Below are 25,007 nucleotides of genomic sequence, written 5' to 3'. Positions count from 1 at the left end.
GTGCTGGACCTCGCAGTCCCACGCCCGTCCTAGTTCACCAAAACTGCTTGTAAAATGGTCCACTGGCGTCCCGTGGCTGAGGGAGACAGACGGTGGGTTTCTCCTTTCTCCTTACGGCTGGCGAGCGGCTCCCGCGGAGCGGGGGCCACGAGCCGTGATGTACTGCTGGGAGGCGGGGCGGGAAGAGGCTTCAGCTGTGGCGAGTGGCAAGCCGCTAAGGGTGCTGGACCTCGCAGTCCCGAGCAGTGATGTACTGCTGGGAGGCGGGGCGGGAAGAGGCTCCAGCTGCGGCGAGTGGCAAGCGCTAAGGGCGCTGGACCTCGCAGTCCCACGCCCGTCCTAGTTCACCAAAACTGCTTGTAAAATGGTCGACTGGCGTCCCGTGGCTGAGGGAGACAGCGGTGGGTTTCTCCTTTCTCCTTACGGCTGGCGAGCGGCTCCCGCGGAGCGGGGGCCGCGAGCCGTGATGTATTGCTGGGAGGCGGGGCGGGAAGAGGCTCCAGCTGCGGCGAGTGGCAAGCCGCTAAGGGTGCTGGACCTCGCAGTCCCACGCACGTCCTAGTTCACCAAAACTGCTTGTAAAATGGTCCACTGGCGTCCCGTGGCTGAGGGAGACAGAGGGTGGGTTTCTCCTTTCTCCTTACGGCTGGCGAGCGGCTCCCGCGGAGCGGGGGCCGCGAGCCGTGATGTACTGCTGGGAGGCGGGGCGGGAAGAGGCTCCAGCTGCGGCGAGTGGCAAGCCACTAAGGGTGCTGAACCTCGCAGTCCCACGCCTGTCCTAGTTCACCAAAACTGCTTGTAAAATGGTCCACTGGTGTCCCGTGGCTGACGGAGACAGACGGTGGGTTTCTCCTTTCTCCTTACGGCTGGCGAGCGGCTCCCGCGAGCCGTGATGTACTGCTGGGAGGCGGGGCGGGAAGAGGCTACAGATGTGGCGAGTGGCAAGCCGCTAAGGGTGCTGGACCTCGCAGTCCCACGCCCGTCCTAGTTCACCAAAACTGCTTGTAAAATGGTCCACTGGCGTCCCGTGGCTGAGGGAGACAGACGGTGGGTTTCTCCTTTCTCCTTACGGCTGGCGAGCGGCTCCCGTGGAGTGGGGGCCGTGAGCCGTGATGTACTGCTGGGAGGCGGGGCGGGAAGAGGCTCCAGCTGCGGCAAGTGGCAAGCCGCTAAGGGTGCTGGACCTCGCAGTTCCACGCCCGTCCTAGTTCACCAAAACTGCTTGTAAAATGGTCCATTGGCGTCCCGTGGCTGACGGAGACAGACGGTGGGTTTCTCCTTTCTCCTTACGGCTGGCGAGCAGCTCCCGCGGAGCTGGGGCCGCGAGCCCGTGATGTACTGCTGGGAGGCGGGGTGGGAAGAGGCTTCAGCTGTGGCGAGTGGCAAGCGCTAAGGGTGCTGGACCTCGCAGTCCCACGCCCGTCCTAGTTCACCAAAACTGCTTGTAAAATGGTCCACTGGCGTCCTGTGGCTGAGGGAGACAGACGGTGGGTTTCTCCTTTCTCCTTACGGCTGGCGAGCGGCTCCCGCGGAGCGGGGGCCGCGAGCCGTGATGTACTGCTGGGAGGCGGGGCGGGAAGAGGCTCCAGCTGTGGCGAGTGGCAAGCCGCTAAGGGTGCTGGACCTCGCAGTCCACGCCCGTCCTAGTTCACCAAAACTGCTTGTAAAATGGTCCACTGGCGTCCCGTGGCTGACGGAGACAGGCGGTGGGTTTCTCCTTTCTCCTTACGGCTGGCAAGCGGCTCCCGCGGAGCTGGGGCTGTGAGCCGTGATGTACTGCTGGGAGGCGGGCGGGAAGAGGCTCCAGCTGTGGAGAGTGGCAAGCCGCTAAGGGTGCTGGACCTCGCAGTCCCACGCCCGTCCTAGTTCACCAAAACTGCTTGTAAATGGCCCACTGGCGTCCGTGACTGACGGTGACAGACGGTGGGTTTCTCCTTTCTCCTTACGGCTGGCGAGCGGCTCCCGCGAGCCGTGATGTACTGGTGGGAGGCGGGGCGGGAAGAGGCTACAGCTGTGGCGAGTGGCAAGCCGCTAAGAGTGCTAGACCTCGCAGTCCCACGCCCGTCCTAGTTCACCAAAACTGCTTGTAAAATGGTCCACTGGAGTCCCGTGGCTGAGGGAGACAGACGGTGGGTTTCTCCTTTCTCCTTACGGCTGGCGAGCGGCTCCCGTGGAGCGGGGGCCGCGAGCCGTGATGTACTGCTGAGAGGCGGGGCGGGAAGAGGCTCCAGCTGCGGCGAGTGGCAAGCCGCTAAGGGTGCTGGACCTCGCAGTCCCACGCACGTCCTAGTTCAACAAAACTGCTTGTAAAATGGTCCACTGGCGTCCCGTGGCTGAGGGAGACAGATGGTGGGTTTCTCCTTTCTCCTTACGGCTGGCGAGCGGCTCCCGTGGAGCGGGGGCCGCGAGCCGTGATGTACTGCTGAAAGGCGGGGCGGTAAGAGGCTCCAGCTGCGGCGAGTGGCAAGCCGCTAAGGGTGCTGGACCTCACAGTCCCACGCCCATCCTAGTTCATCAAAACTGCTTGTAAAATGGACCACTGGCGTCCCGTGGCTGAGGGAGACAGACGGTGGGTTTCTCCTTTCTCCTTACGGCTGGAGAGCGGCTCCCGCGGAGCGGGGGCCGCGACCCGTGATGTACTGCTGGGAGGCGGGGCGGGAAGAGGCTTCAGCTGTGGCGAGTGGCAAGCCGCTAAGGGTGCTGGACCTCGCAGTCCCGAGCCGTGATGTACTGCTGGGAGGCGGGGCGGGAAGAGGCTACAGATGTGGCGAGTGGCAAGCCGCTAAGGGTGCTGGACCTCGCAGTCCCACGCCCGTCCTAGTTCACCAAAACTGCTTGTAAAATGGTCCACTGGCGTCCCGTGGCTGAGGGAGACAGACGGTGGGTTTCTCCTTTCTCCTTACGGCTGGCGAGCGGCTCCCGTGGAGTGGGGGCCGTGAGCCGTGATGTACTGCTGGGAGGCGGGGCGGGAAGAGGCTCCAGCTGCGGCAAGTGGCAAGCCGCTAAGGGTGCTGGACCTCGCAGTTCCACGCCCGTCCTAGTTCACCAAAACTGCTTGTAAAATGGTCCATTGGCGTCCCGTGGCTGACGGAGACAGACGGTGGGTTTCTCCTTTCTCCTTACGGCTGGCGAGCAGCTCCCGCGGAGCTGGGGCCGCGAGCCGTGATGTACTGCTGGGAGGCGGGGTGGGAAGAGGCTTCAGCTGTGGCGAGTGGCAAGCCGCTAAGGGTGCTGGACCTCGCAGTCCCACGCCCGTCCTAGTTCACCAAAACTGCTTGTAAAATGGTCCACTGGCGTCCTGTGGCTGAGGGAGACAGACGGTGGGTTTCTCCTTTCTCCTTACGGCTGGCGAGCGGCTCCCGCGAGCCGTGATGTACTGCTGGGAGGCGGGGCGGGAAGAGGCTACAGATGTGGCGAGTGGCAAGCCGCTAAGGGTGCTGGACCTCGCAGTCCCACGCCCGTCCTAGTTCACCAAAACTGCTTGTAAAATGGTCCACTGGCGTCCCGTGGCTGAGGGAGACAGACGGTGGGTTTCTCCTTTCTCCTTACGGCTGGCGAGCGGCTCCCGTGGAGTGGGGGCCGTGAGCCGTGATGTACTGCTGGGAGGCGGGGCGGGAAGAGGCTCCAGCTGCGGCGAGTGGCAAGCCGCTAAGGGTGCTGGACCTCGCAGTTCCACGCCCGTCCTAGTTCACCAAAACTGCTTGTAAAATGGTCCACTGGCGTCCCGTGGCTGACGGAGACAGACGGTGGGTTTCTCCTTTCTCCTTACGGCTGGCGAGCAGCTCCCGCGGAGCGGGGGCCGCGAGCCGTGATGTACTGCTGGGAGGCGGGGTGGGAAGAGGCTTCAGCTGTGGCGAGTGGCAAGCCGCTAAGGGTGCTGGACCTCGCAGTCCCACGCCCGTCCTAGTTCACCAAAACTGCTTGTAAAATGGTCCACTGGCGTCCTGTGGCTGAGGGAGACAGACGGTGGGTTTCTCCTTTCTCCTTACGGCTGGCGAGCGGCTCCCGCGGAGCGGGGGCCGCGAGCCGTGATGTACTGCTGGGAGGCGGGGCGGGAAGAGGCTCCAGCTGTAACGAGTGGCAAGCCGCTAAGGGTGCTGGACCTCGCAGTCCCACGCCCGTCCTAGTTCACCAAAACTGCTTGTAAAATGGTCCACTGGCGTCCCGTGGCTGACGGAGACAGACGGTGGGTTTCTCCTTTCTCCTTACGGCTGGCAAGCGGCTCCCGCGGAGCTGGGGCTGTGAGCCGTGATGTACTGCTGGGAGGCGGGCGGGAAGAGGCTCCAGCTGCGGAGAGTGGCAAGCCGCTAAGGGTGCTGGACCTCGCAGTCCCACGCCCGTCCTAGTTCACCAAAACTGCTTGTAAAATGGTCCACTGGCGTCCCGTGACTGACGGTGACAGACGGTGGGTTTCTCCTTTCTCCTTACGGCTGGCGAGCGGCTTCCGCGAGCCGTGATGTACTGCTGGGAGGCGGGGCGGGAAGAGGCTACAGCTGTGGCGAGTGGCAAGCCGCTAAGAGTGCTAGACCTCGCAGTCCCACGCCCGTCCTAGTTCACCAAAACTGCTTGTAAAATGGTCCACTGGCGTCCCGTGGCTGAGGGAGACAGACGGTGGGTTTCTCCTTTCTCCTTACGGCTGGCGAGCGGCTCCCGTGGAGCGGGGGCCGCGAGCCGTGATGTACTGCTGAAAGGCGGGGCGGGAAGAGGCTCCAGCTGCGGCGAGTGGCAAGCCGCTAAGGGTGCTGGACCTCGCAGTCCCACGCACGTCCTAGTTCAACAAAACTGCTTGTAAAATGGTCCACTGGCGTCCCGTGGCTGAGGGAGACAGATGGTGGGTTTCTCCTTTCTTCTTACGGCTGGCGAGCGGCTCCCGTGGAGCGGGGGCCGCGAGCCGTGATGTACTGCTGAAAGGCGGGGCGGGAAGAGGCTCCAGCTGCGGCGAGTGGCAAGCCGCTAAGGGTGCTGGACCTCACAGTCCCACGCCCATCCTAGTTCACCAAAACTGCTTGTAAAATGGACCACTGGCGTCCTGTGGCTGAGGGAGACAGACGGTGGGTTTCTCCTTTCTCCTTACGGCTGGCGAGCGGCTCCCGCGGAGCGGGGGCCGCGAGCCGTGATGTACTGCTGGGAGGCAGGGCGGGAAGAGGCTCCAGCTGCGGCGAGTGGCAAGCCGTTAAGGGTGCTGGACCTCGCAGTCCCACGCCCGTCCTAGTTCACCAAAACTGCTTGTAAAATGGTCCACTGGCGTCCCGTGGCTGAGGGAGACAGACGGTGGGTTTCTCCTTTCTCCTTACGGCTGGCGAGCGGCTCCCGCGGAGCGGGGGCCACGAGCCGTGATGTACTGCTGGGAGGCGGGGCGGGAAGAGGCTTCAGCTGTGGCGAGTGGCAAGCCGCTAAGGGTGCTGGACCTCGCAGTCCCGAGCAGTGATGTACTGCTGGGAGGCGGGGCGGGAAGAGGCTCCAGCTGCGGCGAGTGGCAAGCGCTAAGGGCGCTGGACCTCGCAGTCCCACGCCCGTCCTAGTTCACCAAAACTGCTTGTAAAATGGTCGACTGGCGTCCCGTGGCTGAGGGAGACAGCGGTGGGTTTCTCCTTTCTCCTTACGGCTGGCGAGCGGCTCCCGCGGAGCGGGGGCCGCGAGCCGTGATGTATTGCTGGGAGGCGGGGCGGGAAGAGGCTCCAGCTGCGGCGAGTGGCAAGCCGCTAAGGGTGCTGGACCTCGCAGTCCCACGCACGTCCTAGTTCACCAAAACTGCTTGTAAAATGGTCCACTGGCGTCCCGTGGCTGAGGGAGACAGAGGGTGGGTTTCTCCTTTCTCCTTACGGCTGGCGAGCGGCTCCCGCGGAGCGGGGGCCGCGAGCCGTGATGTACTGCTGGGAGGCGGGGCGGGAAGAGGCTCCAGCTGCGGCGAGTGGCAAGCCACTAAGGGTGCTGAACCTCGCAGTCCCACGCCTGTCCTAGTTCACCAAAACTGCTTGTAAAATGGTCCACTGGTGTCCCGTGGCTGACGGAGACAGACGGTGGGTTTCTCCTTTCTCCTTACGGCTGGCGAGCGGCTCCCGCGAGCCGTGATGTACTGCTGGGAGGCGGGGCGGGAAGAGGCTACAGATGTGGCGAGTGGCAAGCCGCTAAGGGTGCTGGACCTCGCAGTCCCACGCCCGTCCTAGTTCACCAAAACTGCTTGTAAAATGGTCCACTGGCGTCCCGTGGCTGAGGGAGACAGACGGTGGGTTTCTCCTTTCTCCTTACGGCTGGCGAGCGGCTCCCGTGGAGTGGGGGCCGTGAGCCGTGATGTACTGCTGGGAGGCGGGGCGGGAAGAGGCTCCAGCTGCGGCAAGTGGCAAGCCGCTAAGGGTGCTGGACCTCGCAGTTCCACGCCCGTCCTAGTTCACCAAAACTGCTTGTAAAATGGTCCATTGGCGTCCCGTGGCTGACGGAGACAGACGGTGGGTTTCTCCTTTCTCCTTACGGCTGGCGAGCAGCTCCCGCGGAGCTGGGGCCGCGAGCCGTGATGTACTGCTGGGAGGCGGGGTGGGAAGAGGCTTCAGCTGTGGCGAGTGGCAAGCCGCTAAGGGTGCTGGACCTCGCAGTCCCACGCCCGTCCTAGTTCACCAAAACTGCTTGTAAAATGGTCCACTGGCGTCCTGTGGCTGAGGGAGACAGACGGTGGGTTTCTCCTTTCTCCTTACGGCTGGCGAGCGGCTCCCGCGGAGCGGGGGCCGCGAGCCGTGATGTACTGCTGGGAGGCGGGGCGGGAAGAGGCTCCAGCTGTGGCGAGTGGCAAGCCGCTAAGGGTGCTGGACCTCGCAGTCCCACGCCCGTCCTAGTTCACCAAAACTGCTTGTAAAATGGTCCACTGGCGTCCCGTGGCTGACGGAGACAGGCGGTGGGTTTCTCCTTTCTCCTTACGGCTGGCAAGCGGCTCCCGCGGAGCTGGGGCTGTGAGCCGTGATGTACTGCTGGGAGGCGGGCGGGAAGAGGCTCCAGCTGTGGAGAGTGGCAAGCCGCTAAGGGTGCTGGACCTCGCAGTCCCACGCCCGTCCTAGTTCACCAAAACTGCTTGTAAAATGGCCCACTGGCGTCCCGTGACTGACGGTGACAGACGGTGGGTTTCTCCTTTCTCCTTACGGCTGGCGAGCGGCTCCCGCGAGCCGTGATGTACTGGTGGGAGGCGGGGCGGGAAGAGGCTACAGCTGTGGCGAGTGGCAAGCCGCTAAGAGTGCTAGACCTCGCAGTCCCACGCCCGTCCTAGTTCACCAAAACTGCTTGTAAAATGGTCCACTGGAGTCCCGTGGCTGAGGGAGACAGACGGTGGGTTTCTCCTTTCTCCTTACGGCTGGCGAGCGGCTCCCGTGGAGCGGGGGCCGCGAGCCGTGATGTACTGCTGAGAGGCGGGGCGGGAAGAGGCTCCAGCTGCGGCGAGTGGCAAGCCGCTAAGGGTGCTGGACCTCGCAGTCCCACGCACGTCCTAGTTCAACAAAACTGCTTGTAAAATGGTCCACTGGCGTCCCGTGGCTGAGGGAGACAGATGGTGGGTTTCTCCTTTCTCCTTACGGCTGGCGAGCGGCTCCCGTGGAGCGGGGGCCGCGAGCCGTGATGTACTGCTGAAAGGCGGGGCGGTAAGAGGCTCCAGCTGCGGCGAGTGGCAAGCCGCTAAGGGTGCTGGACCTCACAGTCCCACGCCCATCCTAGTTCATCAAAACTGCTTGTAAAATGGACCACTGGCGTCCCGTGGCTGAGGGAGACAGACGGTGGGTTTCTCCTTTCTCCTTACGGCTGGAGAGCGGCTCCCGCGGAGCGGGGGCCGCGACCCGTGATGTACTGCTGGGAGGCGGGGCGGGAAGAGGCTTCAGCTGTGGCGAGTGGCAAGCCGCTAAGGGTGCTGGACCTCGCAGTCCCGAGCCGTGATGTACTGCTGGGAGGCGGGGCGGGAAGAGGCTACAGATGTGGCGAGTGGCAAGCCGCTAAGGGTGCTGGACCTCGCAGTCCCACGCCCGTCCTAGTTCACCAAAACTGCTTGTAAAATGGTCCACTGGCGTCCCGTGGCTGAGGGAGACAGACGGTGGGTTTCTCCTTTCTCCTTACGGCTGGCGAGCGGCTCCCGTGGAGTGGGGGCCGTGAGCCGTGATGTACTGCTGGGAGGCGGGGCGGGAAGAGGCTCCAGCTGCGGCAAGTGGCAAGCCGCTAAGGGTGCTGGACCTCGCAGTTCCACGCCCGTCCTAGTTCACCAAAACTGCTTGTAAAATGGTCCATTGGCGTCCCGTGGCTGACGGAGACAGACGGTGGGTTTCTCCTTTCTCCTTACGGCTGGCGAGCAGCTCCCGCGGAGCTGGGGCCGCGAGCCGTGATGTACTGCTGGGAGGCGGGGTGGGAAGAGGCTTCAGCTGTGGCGAGTGGCAAGCCGCTAAGGGTGCTGGACCTCGCAGTCCCACGCCCGTCCTAGTTCACCAAAACTGCTTGTAAAATGGTCCACTGGCGTCCTGTGGCTGAGGGAGACAGACGGTGGGTTTCTCCTTTCTCCTTACGGCTGGCGAGCGGCTCCCGCGGAGCGGGGGGCGCGAGCCGTGATGTACTGCTGGGAGGCGGGGCGGGAAGAGGCTCCAGCTGTGGCGAGTGGCAAGCCGCTAAGGGTGCTGGACCTCGCAGTCCCACGCCCGTCCTAGTTCACCAAAACTGCTTGTAAAATGGTCCACTGGCGTCCCGTGGCTGACGGAGACAGGCGGTGGGTTTCTCCTTTCTCCTTACGGCTGGCAAGCGGCTCCCGCGGAGCTGGGGCTGTGAGCCGTGATGTACTGCTGGGAGGCGGGCGGGAAGAGGCTCCAGCTGTGGAGAGTGGCAAGCCGCTAAGGGTGCTGGACCTCGCAGTCCCACGCCCGTCCTAGTTCACCAAAACTGCTTGTAAAATGGTCCACTGGCGTCCCGTGACTGACGGTGACAGACGGTGGGTTTCTCCTTTCTCCTTACGGCTGGCGAGCGGCTCCCGCGAGCCGTGATGTACTGGTGGGAGGCGGGGCGGGAAGAGGCTACAGCTGTGGCGAGTGGCAAGCCGCTAAGAGTGCTAGACCTCGCAGTCCCACGCCCGTCCTAGTTCACCAAAACTGCTTGTAAAATGGTCCACTGGAGTCCCGTGGCTGAGGGAGACAGACGGTGGGTTTCTCCTTTCTCCTTACGGCTGGCGAGCGGCTCCCGTGGAGCGGGGGCCGCGAGCCGTGATGTACTGCTGAGAGGCGGGGCGGGAAGAGGCTCCAGCTGCGGCGAGTGGCAAGCCGCTAAGGGTGCTGGACCTCGCAGTCCCACGCACGTCCTAGTTCAACAAAACTGCTTGTAAAATGGTCCACTGGCGTCCCGTGGCTGAGGGAGACAGATGGTGGGTTTCTCCTTTCTCCTTACGGCTGGCGAGCGGCTCCCGTGGAGCGGGGGCCGCGAGCCGTGATGTACTGCTGAAAGGCGGGGCGGTAAGAGGCTCCAGCTGCGGCGAGTGGCAAGCCGCTAAGGGTGCTGGACCTCACAGTCCCATGCCCATCCTAGTTCATCAAAACTGCTTGTAAAATGGACCACTGGCGTCCCGTGGCTGAGGGAGACAGACGGTGGGTTTCTCCTTTCTCCTTACGGCTGGAGAGCGGCTCCCGCGGAGCGGGGGCCGCGACCCGTGATGTACTGCTGGGAGGCGGGGCGGGAAGAGGCTTCAGCTGTGGCGAGTGGCAAGCCGCTAAGGGTGCTGGACCTCGCAGTCCCGAGCCGTGATGTACTGCTGGGAGGCGGGGCGGGAAGAGGCTCCAGCTGCGGCGAGTGGCAAGCCGCTAAGGGTGCTGGACCTAGCAGTTCCACGCCCGTCCTAGTTCACCAAAACTGCTTGTAAAATGGTCCACTGGCGTCCCGTGACTGACGGTGACAGACTGTGGGTTTCTCCTTTCTCCTTACTGCTGGCGAGCGGCTCCCGCGAGCCGTGATGTACTGCTGGGAGGCGGGGCGGGAAGAGGCTACAGCTGTGGCGAGTGGCAAGCCGCTAAGAGTGCTAGACCTCGCAGTCCCACGCCCGTCCTAGTTGAACAAAACTGCTTGTAAAATGGTCCACTGGCGTCCCGTGGCTGAGGGAGACAGATGGTGGGTTTCTCCTTTCTCCTTACGGCTGGCGAGCGGCTCCCGTGGAGCGGGGGCCGCGAGCCGTGATGTACTGCTGGGAGGCGGGGCGGGAAGAGGCTCCAGCTGCGGCGAGTGGCAAGCCGTTAAGGGTGCTGGACCTCACAGTCCCACGCCCATCCTAGTTCACCAAAACTGCTTGTAAAATGGTCCATTGGCGTCCCGTGGCTGAGGGAGACAGACGGTGGGTTTCTCCTTTCTCCTTACGGCTGGCGAGCGGCTCCCGCGGAGCGGGGGCCGCGAGCCGTGATGTACTGCTGGGAGGCAGGGCGGGAAGAGGCTCCAGCTGCGGCGAGAGGCAAGCCGTTAAGGGTGCTGGACCTCGCAGTCCCACGCCCGTCCCAGTTCACCAAAACTGCTTGTAAAATGGTCCACTGGCGTCCCGTGGCTGAGGGAGACAGACGGTGGGTTTCTCCTTTCTCCTTACGGCTGGCGAGCGGCTCCCGCGGAGCGGGGGCCGCGAGCCGTGATGTACTGCTGGGAGGCGGGGCGGGAAGAGGCTTCAGCTGTGGCGAGTGGCAAGCCGCTAAGGGTGCTGGACCTCGCAGTCCCGAGCAGTGATGTACTGCTGGGAGGCGGGGCGGGAAGAGGCTCCAGCTGCGGCGAGTGGCAAGCCGCTAAGGGTGCTGGACCTCGCAGTCCCACGCCCATCCTAGTTCACCAAAACTGCTTGTAAAATGGTCCACTGGCGTCCCGTGGCTGACGGAGACAGACGGTTGGTTTCACCTTTCTCCTTACGGCTGGCGAGCGGCTCCCGCGGAGCGGGGGCCGCGAGCCGTGATGTACTGCTGGGAGGTGGGGCGGGAAGAGGCTACAGCTGTGGCAAGCCGCTAAGGGTGCTGGCTGAGGGAGACAGACGGTGGGTTTCTCCTTTCTCCTTACGGCTGGCGAGCAGCTCCCGCGGAGCGAGGGCCGCGAGCCGTGATGTATTGCTGGGAGGTGGGGCGGGAAGAGGCTCCAGCTGTGGCGAGTGGCAAGCCGCTAAGGGTGCTGGACCTCGCAGTCCCACGCCCGTCCTAGTTCACCAAAACTGCTTGTAAAATGGTCCACTGGCGTCCCGTGGCTGATGGAGACAGACGGTGGGTTTCTCCTTTCTCCTTACGGCTGGCAAGCGGCTCCCGCGGAGCTGGGGCTGTGAGCCGTGATGTACTGCTGGGAGGCGGGCGGGAAGAGGCTCCAGCTGCGGCGAGTGGCAAGCCGCTAAGGGTGCTGGACCTCGCAGTCCCACGCCCGTCCTAGTTCACCAAAACTGCTTGTAAAATGGTCCACTGGCGTCCCGTGACTGACGGTGACAGACGGTGGGTTTCTCCTTTCTCCTTACGGCTGGCGAGCGGCTCCTGCGAGCCGTGATGTACTGCTGGGAGGCGGGGCGGGAAGAGGCTACAGCTGTGGCGAGTGGCAAGCCGCTAAGAGTGCTAGACCTCGCAGTCCCACGCCCGTCCTAGTTCACCAAAACTGCTTGTAAAATGGTCCACTGGCGTCCCGTGGCTGAGGGAGACAGACGGTGGGTTTCTCCTTTCTCCTAACGTCTGGCGAGCGGCTCCCGTGGAGTGGGGGCCGCGAGCCGTGATGTACTGCTGGGAGGCGGGGCGGGAAGAGGCTCCAGCTGCGGCAAGTGGCAAGTCGCTAAGGGTGCTGGACCTCGCAGTCCCACGCACGTCCTAGTTCAACAAAACTTCTTGTAAAATGGTCCACTGGCGTCCCGTGGCTGAGGGAGACAGATGGTGGGTTTCTCCTTTCTCCTTACGGCTGGCGAGCGGCTCCCGTGGAGCGGGGGCCGCGAGCCAAGATGTACTGCTGGGAGGCGGGGCGGGAAGAGGCTCCAGCTGCGGCGAGTGGCAAGCCGCTAAGGGTGCTGGACCTCACAGTCCCACGCCCATCCTAGTTCACCAAAACTGCTTGTAAAATGGTCCACTGGCGTCCCGTGGCTGAGGGAGACAGACGGTGGGTTTCTCCTTTCTCCTTACGGCTGGCGAGCGGCTCCCGCGGAGCGGGGGCCGCGAGCCGTGATGTACTGCTGGGAGGCAGGGCGGGAAGAGGCTCCAGCTGCGGCGAGTGGCAAGCCGTTAAGGGTGCTGGACCTCGCAGTCCCACGCCGGTCCTAGTTCACCAAAACTGCTTGTAAAATGGTCCACTGGCGTCCCGTGGCTGAGGGAGACAGACGGTGGGTCTCTCCTTTCTCCTTACGGCTGGCGAGCGGCTCCCGCGGAGCGGGGGCCGCGAGCCGTGATGTACTGCTGGGAGGCGGGGCGGGAAGAGGCTTCAGCTGTGGCGAGTGGCAAGCCGCTAAGGGTGCTGGACCTCGCAGTCCCGAGCAGTGATGTACTGCTGGGAGGTGGGGCGGGAAGAGGCTACAGCTGTGGCAAGCCGCTAAGGGTGCTGGCTGAGGGAGACAGACGTCGGGTTTCTCCTTTCTCCTTACGGCTGGCGAGCGGCTCCCACGGAGCGGGGGCTGCGAGCCGTGCTGTACTGCTGGGAGGCGGGGCGGGAAGAGGCTTCAGCTGCGGCGAGTGGCAAGCCGCTAAGGGTGCTGGACCTCGCAGTCCCACGCACGTCCTAGTTCATCAAAACTGCTTGTAAAATGGTCCACTGGCGTCCCGTGGCTGAGGGAGACAGACAGTGGGTTTCTCCTTTCTCCTTATGGCTGGCGAGCGGCTCCCTCGGAGCGGGGGCCGTGAGCCGTGATGTACTGCTGGGAGGCGGGGCGGGAAGAGGCTCCAGCTGCGGCGAGTGGCAAGCGCTAAGGGCGCTGGACCTCGCAGTCCCACGCCCGTCCTAGTTCACCAAAACTGCTTGTAAAATGGTCGACTGGCGTCCCGTGGCTGAGGGAGACAGCGGTGGGTTTCTCCTTTCTCCTACGGCTGGCGAGCGGCTCCCGCGGAGCGGGGGCCGCGAGCCGTAATGTATTGCTGGGAGGCGGGGCGGGAAGAGGCTCCAGCTGCGGCGAGTGGCAAGCCGCTAAGGGTGCTGGACCTCGCAGTCCCACGCACATCCTAGTTCACCAAAACTGCTTGTAAAATGGTCCACTGGCGTCCCGTGGCTGAGGGAGACAGAGGGTGGGTTTCTCCTTTCTCCTTACGGCTGGCGAGCGGCTCCCGCGGAGCGGGGGCCACGAGCCGTGATGTACTGCTGGGAGGCGGGGCGGGAAGAGGCTCCAGCTGCGGCGAGTGGCAAGCCACTAAGGGTGCTGAACCTCGCAGTCCCACGCCTGTCCTAGTTAACCAAAACTGCCTGTAAAATGGTCCACTGGTGTCCCGTGGCTGAGGGAGACAGACGGTGGGTTTCTCCTTTCTCCTTACGGCTGGCGAGCGGCTCCCGTGGAGCGGGGGCCGCGAGCCGTGATGTACTGCTGGGAGGCGGGGCGGGAAGAGGCTCCAGCTGCGGCGAGTGGTAAGCCGTTAAGGGTGCTGGACCTCGCAGTCCCACGCACGTCCTAGTTCACCAAAACTGCTTGTAAAATGGTCCACTGGCGTCCCGTGGCTGAGGGAGACAGACGGTGGGTTTCTCCTTTCTCCTTATGTCTGGCGAGCGGCTCCCGTGGAGCGGGGGCCACGAGCCGTGATGTACTGATGGGAGGCGGGGCGGGAAGAGGCTCCAGCTGCGGCGAATGGCAAGCCGCTAAGGGTGCTGGACCTTGCAGTCCCACGCCCGTCCTAGTTCACCAAAACTGCTTGTAAAATGGTCCACTGGCATCCCGTGGCAGACGGAGACAGACGGTGGGTTTCTCCTTTCTCCTTACGGCTGGCAAGCGGCTCCCGCGGAGCAGGGGCCGTGAGCCGTGATGTACTGCTGGGAGGCGGGGCGGGAAGAGGCTCCAGCTGCGGCGAGTGGCAAGCCGCTAAGGGTGCTGGACCTCGCAGTCCCACGCCCGTCCTAGTTCACCAAAACTGCTTGTAAAATGGTCCACTGGCGTCCCGTGGCTGACGGAGACAGACGGTGGGTTTCTCCTTTCTCCTTACGGCTGGCGAGCGGCTCCCGCGAGCCGTGATGTACTCTTGGGAGGCGGGGCGGGAAGAGGCTACAGATGTGGTGAGTGGCAAGCCGCTAAGGGTGCTGGACCTCGCAGTCCCACGCCCGTCCTAGTTCACCAAAACTGCTTGTAAAATGGTCCACTGGCGTCCCGTGGCTGACGGAGACAGACGGTGGGTTTCTCCTTTCTCCTTACGGCTGGCGAGCGGCTCCCGCGAGCCGTGATGTACTGCTGGGAGGCGGGGCGGGAAGAGGCTACAGATGTGGCGAGTGGCAAGCCGCTAAGGGTGCTGGACCTCGCAGTCCCACGCCCGTCCTAGTTCACCAAAACTGCTTGTAAAATGGTCCACTGGCGTCCCGTGGCTGAGGGAGACAGACGGTGGGTTTCTCCTTTCTCCTTACGGCTGGCGAGCGGCTCCCGTGGAGTGGGGGCCGTGAGCCGTGATGTACTGCTGGGAGGCGGGGCGGGAAGAGGCTCCAGCTGCGGCGAGTGGCAAGCCGCTAAGGGTGCTGGACCTCGCAGTTCCACGCCCGTCCTAGTTCACCAAAACTGCTTGTAAAATGGTCCACTGGCGTCCCGTGGCTGACGGAGACAGACGGTGGGTTTCTCCTTTCTCCTTACGGCTGGCGAGCAGCTCCCGCGGAGCGGGGGCCGCGAGCCGTGATGTACTGCTGGGAGGCGGGGTGGGAAGAGGCTTCAGCTGTGGCGAGTGGCAAGCCGCTAAGGGTGCTGGACCTCGCAGTCCCACGCCCGTCCTAGTTCACCAAAACTGCTTGTAAAATGGTCCACTGGCGTCCTGTGGCTGAGGGAGACAGACGGTGGGTTTCTCCTTTCTCCTTACGGCTGGCGAGCGGCTCCCGCGGAGCGGGGGGCGCGAGCCGTGATGTACTGCTGGGAGGCGGGGCGGGAAGAGGCTCCAGCTGTAACGAGTGGCAAGCCGCTAAGGGTGCTGGACCTCGCAGTCCCACGCCCGTCCTAGTTCACCAAAACTGCTTGTAAAATGGTCCACTGGCGTCCCGTGGCTGACGGAGACAGACGGTGGGTTTCTCCTTTCTCCTTACGGCTGGCAAGCGGCTCCCGCGGAGCTGGGGCTGTGAGCCGTGATGTACTGCTGGGAGGCGGGCGGGAAGAGGCTCCAGCTGCGGAGAGTGGCAAGCCGCTAAGGGTGCTGGACCTCGCAGTCCCACGCCCGTCCTAGTTCACCAAAACTGCTTGTAAAATGGTCCACTGGCGTCCCGTGACTGACGGTGACAGACGGTGGGTTTCTCCTTTCTCCTTACGGCTGGCGAGCGGCTTCCGCGAGCCGTGATGTACTGCTGGGAGGCGGGGCGGGAAGAGGCTACAGCTGTGGCGAGTGGCAAGCCGCTAAGAGTGCTAGACCTCGCAGTCCCACGCCCGTCCTAGTTCACCAAAACTGCTTGTAAAATGGTCCACTGGCGTCCCGTGGCTGAGGGAGACAGACGGTGGGTTTCTCCTTTCTCCTTACGGCTGGCGAGCGGCTCCCGTGGAGCGGGGGCCGCGAGCCGTGATGTACTGCTGAAAGGCGGGGCGGGAAGAGGCTCCAGCTGCGGCGAGTGGCAAGCCGCTAAGGGTTCTGGACCTCGCAGTCCCACGCACGTCCTAGTTCAACAAAACTGCTTGTAAAATGGTCCACTGGCGTCCCGTGGCTGAGGGAGACAGATGGTGGGTTTCTCCTTTCTTCTTACGGCTGGCGAGCGGCTCCCGTGGAGCGGGGGCCGCGAGCCGTGATGTACTGCTGAAAGGCGGGGCGGGAAGAGGCTCCAGCTGCGGCGAGTGGCAAGCCGCTAAGGGTGCTGGACCTCACAGTCCCACGCCCATCCTAGTTCACCAAAACTGCTTGTAAAATGGACCACTGGCGTCCCGTGGCTGAGGGAGACAGACGGTGGGTTTCTCCTTTCTCCTTACGGTTGGCGAGCGGCTCCCGCGGAGCGGGGGCCGCGAGCCGTGATGTACTGCTGGGAGGCAGGGCGGGAAGAGGCTCCAGCTGCGGCGAGTGGCAAGCCGTTAAGGGTGCTGGACCTCGCAGTCCCACGCCCGTCCTAGTTCACCAAAACTGCTTGTAAAATGGTCCACTGGCGTCCCGTGGCTGAGGGAGACAGACGGTGGGTTTCTCCTTTCTCCTTACGGCTGGCGAGCGGCTCCCGCGGAGCGGGGGCCACGAGCCGTGATGTACTGCTGGGAGGCGGGGCGGGAAGAGGCTTCAGCTGTGGCGAGTGGCAAGCCGCTAAGGGTGCTGGACCTCGCAGTCCCGAGCAGTGATGTACTGCTGGGAGGCGGGGCGGGAAGAGGCTCCAGCTGCGGCGAGTGGCAAGCGCTAAGGGCGCTGGACCTCGCAGTCCCACGCCCGTCCTAGTTCACCAAAACTGCTTGTAAAATGGTCGACTGGCGTCCCGTGGCTGAGGGAGACAGCGGTGGGTTTCTCCTTTCTCCTTACGGCTGGCGAGCGGCTCCCGCGGAGCGGGGGCCGCGAGCCGTGATGTATTGCTGGGAGGCGGGGCGGGAAGAGGCTCCAGCTGCGGCGAGTGGCAAGCCGCTAAGGGTGCTGGACCTCGCAGTCCCACGCACGTCCTAGTTCACCAAAACTGCTTGTAAAATGGTCCACTGGCGTCCCGTGGCTGAGGGAGACAGAGGGTGGGTTTCTCCTTTCTCCTTACGGCTGGCGAGCGGCTCCCGCGGAGCGGGGGCCGCGAGCCGTGATGTACTGCTGGGAGGCGGGGCGGGAAGAGGCTCCAGCTGCGGCGAGTGGCAAGCCACTAAGGGTGCTGAACCTCGCAGTCCCACGCCTGTCCTAGTTCACCAAAACTGCTTGTAAAATGGTCCACTGGTGTCCCGTGGCTGACGGAGACAGACGGTGGGTTTCTCCTTTCTCCTTACGGCTGGCGAGCGGCTCCCGCGAGCCGTGATGTACTGCTGGGAGGCGGGGCGGGAAGAGGCTACAGATGTGGCGAGTGGCAAGCCGCTAAGGGTGCTGGACCTCGCAGTCCCACGCCCGTCCTAGTTCACCAAAACTGCTTGTAAAATGGTCCACTGGCGTCCCGTGGCTGAGGGAGACAGACGGTGGGTTTCTCCTTTCTCCTTACGGCTGGCGAGCGGCTCCCGTGGAGTGGGGGCCGTGAGCCGTGATGTACTGCTGGGAGGCGGGGCGGGAAGAGGCTCCAGCTGCGGCAAGTGGCAAGCCGCTAAGGGTGCTGGACCTCGCAGTTCCACGCCCGTCCTAGTTCACCAAAACTGCTTGTAAAATGGTCCATTGGCGTCCCGTGGCTGACGGAGACAGACGGTGGGTTTCTCCTTTCTCCTTACGGCTGGCGAGCAGCTCCCGCGGAGCTGGGGCCGCGAGCCGTGATGTACTGCTGGGAGGCGGGGTGGGAAGAGGCTTCAGCTGTGGCGAGTGGCAAGCCGCTAAGGGTGCTGGACCTCGCAGTCCCACGCCCGTCCTAGTTCACCAAAACTGCTTGTAAAATGGTCCACTGGCGTCCTGTGGCTGAGGGAGACAGACGGTGGGTTTCTCCTTTCTCCTTACGGCTGGCGAGCGGCTCCCGCGGAGCGGGGGCCGCGAGCCGTGATGTACTGCTGGGAGGCGGGGCGGGAAGAGGCTCCAGCTGTGGCGAGTGGCAAGCCGCTAAGGGTGCTGGACCTCGCAGTCCCACGCCCGTCCTAGTTCACCAAAACTGCTTGTAAAATGGTCCACTGGCGTCCCGTGGCTGACGGAGACAGGCGGTGGGTTTCTCCTTTCTCCTTACGGCTGGCAAGCGGCTCCCGCGGAGCTGGGGCTGTGAGCCGTGATGTACTGCTGGGAGGCGGGCGGGAAGAGGCTCCAGCTGTGGAGAGTGGCAAGCCGCTAAGGGTGCTGGACCTCGCAGTCCCACGCCCGTCCTAGTTCACCAAAACTGCTTGTAAAATGGTCCACTGGCGTCCCGTGACTGACGGTGACAGACGGTGGGTTTCTCCTTTCTCCTTACGGCTGGCGAGCGGCTCCCGCGAGCCGTGATGTACTGGTGGGAGGCGGGGCGGGAAGAGGCTACAGCTGTGGCGAGTGGCAAGCCGCTAAGAGTGCTAGACCTCGCAGTCCCACGCCCGTCCTAGTTCACCAAAACTGCTTGTAAAATGGTCCACTGGAGTCCCGTGGCTGAGGGAGACAGACGGTGGGTTTCTCCTTTCTCCTTACGGCTGGCGAGCGGCTCCCGTGGAGCGGGGGCCGCGAGCCGTGATGTACTGCTGAGAGGCGGGGCGGGAAGAGGCTCCAGCTGCGGCGAGTGGCAAGCCGCTAAAGGTGCTGGACCTCGCAGTCCCACGCACGTCCTAGTTCAACAAAACTGCTTGTAAAATGGTCCACTGGCGTCCCGTGGCTGAGGGAGACAGATGGTGGGTTTCTCCTTTCTCCTTACAGCTGGCGAGCGGCTCCCGTGGAGCGGGGGCCGCGAGCCGTGATGTACTGCTGAAAGGCGGGGCGGTAAGAGTTTCCAGCTGCGGCGAGTGGCAAGCCGCTAAGGGTGCTGGACCTCACAGTCCCACGCCCATCCTAGTTCACCAAAACTGCTTGTAAAATGGACCACTGGCGTCCCGTGGCTGAGGGAGACAGACGGTGGGTTTCTCCTTTCTCCTTACGGCTGGCGAGCGGCTCCCGCAGAGCGGGGGCCGCGAGCCATGATGTACTGCTGGGAGGCAGGGCGGGAAGAGGCTCCAGCTGCGGCGAGTGGCAAGCCGTTAAGGGTGCTGGACCTCGCAGTCCCACGCCCGTCCTAGTTCACCAAAACTGCTTGTAAAATGGTCCACTGGCGTCCCGTGGCTGAGGGAGACAGACGGTGGGTTTCTCCTTTCTCCTTACGGCTGGCGAGCGGCTCCCGCGGAGCGGGGGCCGCGAGCCGTGATGTACTGCTGGGAGGCGGGGCGGGAAGAGGCTTCAGCTGTGGCGAGTGGCAAGCCGCTAAGGGTGCTGGACCTCGCAGTCCCGAGCAGTGATGTACTGCTGGGAGGCGGGGCGGGAAGAGGCTCCAGCTGCGGCGAGTGGCAAGCCGCTAAGGGTGCTGGACCTCGCAGTCCCACGCCCGTCCTAGTTCACCAAAACTGCTTGTAAAATGGTCCACTGGCGTCCCGTGGCTGACGGAGACAGACGGTGGGTTTCACCTTTCTCCTTACGGCTGGCGAGCGGCTCCCGCGGAGCGGGGGCCGCGAGCCGTGATGTACTGCTGGGAGGTGGGGCGGGAAGAGGCTACAGCTGTGGCAAGCCGCTAAGGGTGCTGGCTGAGGGAGACAGACGGTGGGTTTCTCCTTTCTCCTTACGGCTGGCGAGCGGCTCCCACGGAGCGGGGGCTGCGAGCCGTGATATACTGCTGGGAGGCGGGGCGGGAAGAGGCTTCAGCTGCGGCGAGTGGCAAGCCGCTAAGGGTGCTGGACCTCGCAGTCCCACGCACGTCCTAGTTCATCAAAACTGCTTGTAAAATGGTCCACTGGCGTCCCGTGGCTGAGGGAGACACAGTGGGTTTCTCCTTTCTCCTTACGGCTGGCGAGCGGCTCCCTCGGAGCGGGGGCCGTGAGCCGTGATGTACTGCTGGGAGGCGGGGCGGGAAGAGGCTCCAGCTGCGGCGAGTGGCAAGCGCTAAGGGCGCTGGACCTCGCAGTCCCACGCCCGTCCTAGTTCACCAAAACTGCTTGTAAAATGGTCGACTGGCGTCCCGTGGCTGAGGGAGACAGCGGTGGGTTTCTCCTTTCTCCTTACGGCTGGCGAGCGGCTCCCGCGGAGCGGGGGCCGCGAGCCGTGATGTATTGCTGGGAGGCGGGGCGGGAAGAGGCTCCAGCTGCGGCGAGTGGCAAGCCGCTAAGGGTGCTGGACCTCGCAGTCCCACGCACGTCCTAGTTCACCAAAACTGCTTGTAAAATGGTCCACTGGCGTCCCGTGGCTGAGGGAGACAGAGGGTGGGTTTCTCCTTTCTCCTTACGGCTGGCGAGCGGCTCCCGCGGAGCGGGGGCCGCGAGCCGTGATGTACTGCTGGGAGGCGGGGCGGGAAGAGGCTCCAGCTGCGGCGAGTGGCAAGCCACTAAGGGTGCTGAACCTCGCAGTCCCACGCCTGTCCTAGTTCACCAAAACTGCTTGTAAAATGGTCCACTGGTGTCCCGTGGCTGAGGGAGACAGACGGTGGGTTTCTCCTTTCTCCTTACGGCTGGCGAGCGGCTCCCGTGGAGCGGGGGCCGCGAGCCGTGATGTACTGCTGGGAGGCGGGGCGGGAAGAGGCTCCAGCTGCGGCGAGTGGTAAGCCGTTAAGGGTGCTGGACCTTGCAGTCCCACGCACGTCCTAGTTCACCAAAACTGCTTGTAAAATGGTCCACTGGCGTCCCGTGGCTGAGGGAGACAGATGGTGGGTTTCTCCTTTCTCCTTATGGCGGGCGAGCGGCTCCCGTGGAGCGGGGGTGCTAGCTTAGGCTAGCTAAGGGTGCTAGACCTCGCAGTCCCACGCCCGTCCTAGTTCACCAAAACTGCTTGTAAAATGGTCCACTGGCGTCCCGTGGCTGACGGAGACAGACGGTGGGTTTCTCCTTTCTCCTTACGGCTGGCGAGCGGCTCCCGCGAGCCGTGAGGTACTGCTGGGAGGCGGGGCGGGAAGAGGCTCCAGCTGCGGCGAGTGGCAAGCCGCTAAGGGTGATGGACCTCGCAGTCCCACGCCCGTCCTAGTTCACCAAAACTGCCTGTAAAATGGTCCACTGGCGTCCCGTGGCTGACGGAGACAGACGGTGGGTTTCTCCTTTCGGCTGGCGAGCGGCTCCCGCGAGCCGTGATGTACTGCTGGGAGGCGGGGCGGGAAGAGGCTACAGATGTGGCGAGTGGCAAGCCGCTAAGGGTGCTGGACCTCGCAGTCCCACGCCCGTCCTAGTTCACCAAAACTGCTTGTAAAATGGTCCACTGGCGTCCCGTGGCTGACGGAGACAGACGGTGGGTTTCTCCTTTCTCCTTACGGCTGGCGAGCGGCTCCCGCGAGCCGTGATGTACTCTTGGGAGGCGGGGCGGGAAGAGGCTACAGATGTGGCGAGTGGCAAGCCGCTAAGGGTGCTGGACCTCGCAGTCCCACGCCCGTCCTAGTTCACCAAAACTGCTTGTAAAATGGTCCACTGGCGTCCCGTGGCTGACGGAGACAGACGGTGGGTTTCTCCTTTCTCCTTACGGCTGGCAAGCGGCTCCCGCGAGCCATGATGTACTGCTGGGAGGCGGGGCGGGAAGAGGCTACAGATGTGGCGAGTGGCAAGCCGCTAAGGGTGCTGGACCTCGCAGTCCCACGCCCGTCCTAGTTCACCAAAACTGCTTGTAAAATGGTCCACTGGCGTCCCGTGGCTGAGTGAGACAGATAGTGGGTTTCTCCTTTCTCCTTACGGCTGGCGAGCGGCTCCCGTGGAGCGGGGACCGCAAGCCGTAATGTACTGCTGGGAGGCGGGGCGGGAAGAGGCTCCAGCTGCGGCGAGTGGCAAGCCGCTAAGGGTGCTGGACCTCGCAGTCCCACGCACGTCCTAGTTCACCAAAACTGCTTGTAAAATGGTCCACTGGCGTCCCGTGGCTGAGGGAGACAGAGGGTGGGTTTCTCCTTTCTCCTTACGGCTGGCGAGCGGCTCCCGCGGAGCGGGGGCCGCGAGCCGTGATGTACTGCTGGGAGGCGGGGCGGGAAGAGGCTCCAGCTGCGGCGAGTGGCAAGCCACTAAGGGTGCTGAACCTCGCAGTCCCACGCCTGTCCTAGTTCACCAAAACTGCTTGTAAAATGGTCCACTGGTGTCCCGTGGCTGAGGGAGACAGACGGTGGGTTTCTCCTTTCTCCTTACGGCTGGCGAGCGGCTCCCGTGGAGCGGGGGCCGCGAGCCGTGATGTACTGCTGGGAGGCGGGGCGGGAAGAGGCTCCAGCTGCGGCGAGTGGTAAGCCGTTAAGGGTGCTGGACCTTGCAGTCCCACGCACGTCCTAGTTCACCAAAACTGCTTGTAAAATGGTCCACTGGCGTCCCGTGGCTGAGGGAGACAGATGGTGGGTTTCTCCTTTCTCCTTATGGCGGGCGAGCGGCTCCCGTGGAGCGGGGGCCGCGAGCCGTGATGTACTGCTGGGAGGCGGGGCTGGAAGAGGCTCCAGCTGCTGCGAATGGCAAGCCGCTAAGGGTGCTGGACCTCGCAGTCCCACGCCCGTCCTAGTTCACCAAAACTGCTTGTAAAATGGTCCACTGGCATCCCGTGGCAGACGGAGACAGACGGTGGGTTTCTCCTTTCTCCTTACGGCTGGCAAGCGGCTCCCGCGGAGCAGGGGCCGTGAGCCGTGATGTACTGCTGGGAGGTGGGGCGGGAAGAGGCTCCAGCTGCGGCGAGTGGCAAGCCGCTAAGGGTGCTAGACCTCGCAGTCCCACGCCCGTCCTAGTTCACCAAAACTGCTTGTAAAATGGTCCACTGGCGTCCCGTGGCTGACGGAGACAGACGGTGGGTTTCTCCTTTCTCCTTACGGCTGGCGAGCGGCTCCCGCGAGCCGTGATGTACTGCTGGGAGGCGGGGCGGGAAGAGGCTACAGATGTGGCGAGTGGCAAGCCGCTAAGGGTGCTGGACCTCGCAGTCCCACGCCCGTCCTAGTTCACCAAAACTGCTTGTAAAATGGTCCACTGGCGTCCCGTGGCTGACGGAGACAGACGGTGGGTTTCTCCTTTCTCCTTACGGCTGGCGAGCGGCTCCCGCGAGCCGTGATGTACTCTTGGGAGGCGGGGCGGGAAGAGGCTACAGATGTGGCGAGTGGCAAGCCGCTAAGGGTGCTGGACCTCGCAGTCCCACGCCCGTCCTAGTTCACCAAAACTGCTTGTAAAATGGTCCACTGGCGTCCCGTGGCTGACGGAGACAGACGGTGGGTTTCTCCTTTCTCCTTACGGCTGGCAAGCGGCTCCCGCGAGCCATGATGTACTGCTGGGAGGCGGGGCGGGAAGAGGCTACAGATGTGGCGAGTGGCAAGCCGCTAAGGGTGCTGGACCTCGCAGTCCCACGCACGTCCTAGTTCACCAAAACTGCTTGTAAAATGGTCCACTGGCGTCCCGTGGCTGAGGGAGACAGACGGTGGGTTTCTCCTTTCTCCTTACGGCTGGCGAGCGGCTCCCGCGGAGCGGGGGCCGCGAGCCGTGATGTACTGCTGGGAGGCGGGGCGGGAAGAGGCTTCAGCTGTGGCGAGTGGCAAGCCGCTAAGGGTGCTGGACCTCGCAGTCCCGAGCAGTGATGTACTGCTGGGAGGCGGGGCGGGAAGAGGCTCCAGCTGCGGCGAGTGGCAAGCCGCTAAGGGTGCTGGACCTCGCAGTCCCACGCCCATCCTAGTTCACCAAAACTGCTTGTAAAATGGCCCACTGGCGTCCCGTGGCTGACGGAGACAGATGGTGGGTTTCACCTTTCTCCTTACGGCTGGCGAGCGGCTCCCGCGGAGCGGGGGCCGCGAACCATGATGTACTGCTGGGAGGCGGGGCGGGAAGAGGCTCCAGCTGCGGCGAGTGGCAAGCCACTAAGGGTGCTGAACCTCGCAGTCCCACGCCTGTCCTAGTTCACCAAAACTGCTTGTAAAATGGTCCACTGGTGTCCCGTGGCTGAGGGAGACAGACGGTGGGTTTCTCCTTTCTCCTTACGGCTGGCGAGCGGCTCCCGTGGAGCGGGGGCCGCGAGCCGTGATGTACTGCTGGGAGGCGGGGCGGGAAGAGGCTCCAGCTGCGGCGAGTGGCAAGCCACTAAGGGTGCTGAACCTCGCAGTCCCACGCCTGTCCTAGTTCACCAAAACTGCTTGTAAAATGGTCCACTGGTGTCCCGTGGCTGAGGGAGACAGACGGTGGGTTTCTCCTTTCTCCTTACGGCTGGCGAGCGGCTCCCGTGGAGCGGGGGCCGCGAGCCGTGATGTACTGCTGGGAGGCGGGGCGGGAAGAGGCTCCAGCTGCGGCGAGTGGTAAGCCGTTAAGGGTGCTGGACCTCGCAGTCCCACGCACGTCCTAGTTCACCAAAACTGCTTGTAAAATGGTCCACTGGCGTCCCGTGGCTGAGGGAGACAGACGGTGGGTTTCTCCTTTCTCCTTACGGCTGGCGAGTGGCTCCCGTGGAGCGGGGGCCGCGAGCCGTGATGTACTGCTGGGAGGCGGGGCGGGAAGAGGCTCCAGCTGCGGCGAATGGCAAGCCGCTAAGGGTGCTGGACCTCGCAGTCCCACGCCCGTCCTAGTTCACCAAAACTGCTTGTAAAATGGTCCACTGGCATCCCGTGGCAGACGGAGACAGACGGTGGGTTTCTCCTTTCTCCTTACGGCTGGCAAGCGGCTCCCGCGGAGCTGGGGCCGTGAGCCGTGATGTACTGCTGGGAGGCGGGGCGGGAAGAGGCTCCAGCTGCGGCGAGTGGCAAGCCGCTAAGGGTGCTGGACCTCGCAGTCCCACGCCCGTCCTAGTTCACCAAAACTGCTTGTAAAATGGTCCACTGGCGTCCCGTGGCTGACGGAGACAGACGGTGGGTTTCTCCTTACGGCTGGCGAGCGGCTCCCGCGAGCCGTGATGTACTGCTGGGAGGCGGGGCGGGAAGAGGCTACAGATGTGGCGAGTGGCAAGCCGCTAAGGGTGCTGGACCTCGCAGTCCCACGCCCGTCCTAGTTCACCAAAACTGCTTGTAAAATGGTCCACTGGCGTCCCGTGGCTGACGGAGACAGACGGTGGGTTTCTCCTTTCTCCTTACGGCTGGCGAGCGGCTCCCGCGAGCCGTGATGTACTCTTGGGAGGCGGGCGGGAAGAGGCTACAGATGTGGCGAGTGGCAAGCCGCTAAGGGTGCTGGACCTTGCAGTCCCACGCCCGTCCTAGTTCACCAAAACTGCTTGTAAAATGGTCCACTGGCGTCCCGTGGCTGACGGAGACAGACGGTGGGT

The 25,007-nt window shown here is 63.7% G+C and overlaps 1 protein-coding gene across 1 annotated transcript in view; it reads left to right on the top strand.

Annotated features, from left to right (window-relative positions):
• Positions 1-25,007, top strand: part of LOC144792577 (vomeronasal type-2 receptor 1-like) — a 329,343-nt gene that overhangs the window by 60,020 nt on the left and 244,316 nt on the right. The gene's annotated exons all lie outside the window — the stretch shown is intronic.

This window comes from Lissotriton helveticus, chromosome 11 (genome assembly GCF_964261635.1).
Source record: "Lissotriton helveticus chromosome 11, aLisHel1.1, whole genome shotgun sequence".
In the NCBI taxonomy this organism is placed as follows: Eukaryota; Metazoa; Chordata; class Amphibia; order Caudata; family Salamandridae; genus Lissotriton; species Lissotriton helveticus.
This window is presented reverse-complemented; position numbering and strand designations above follow the sequence as displayed.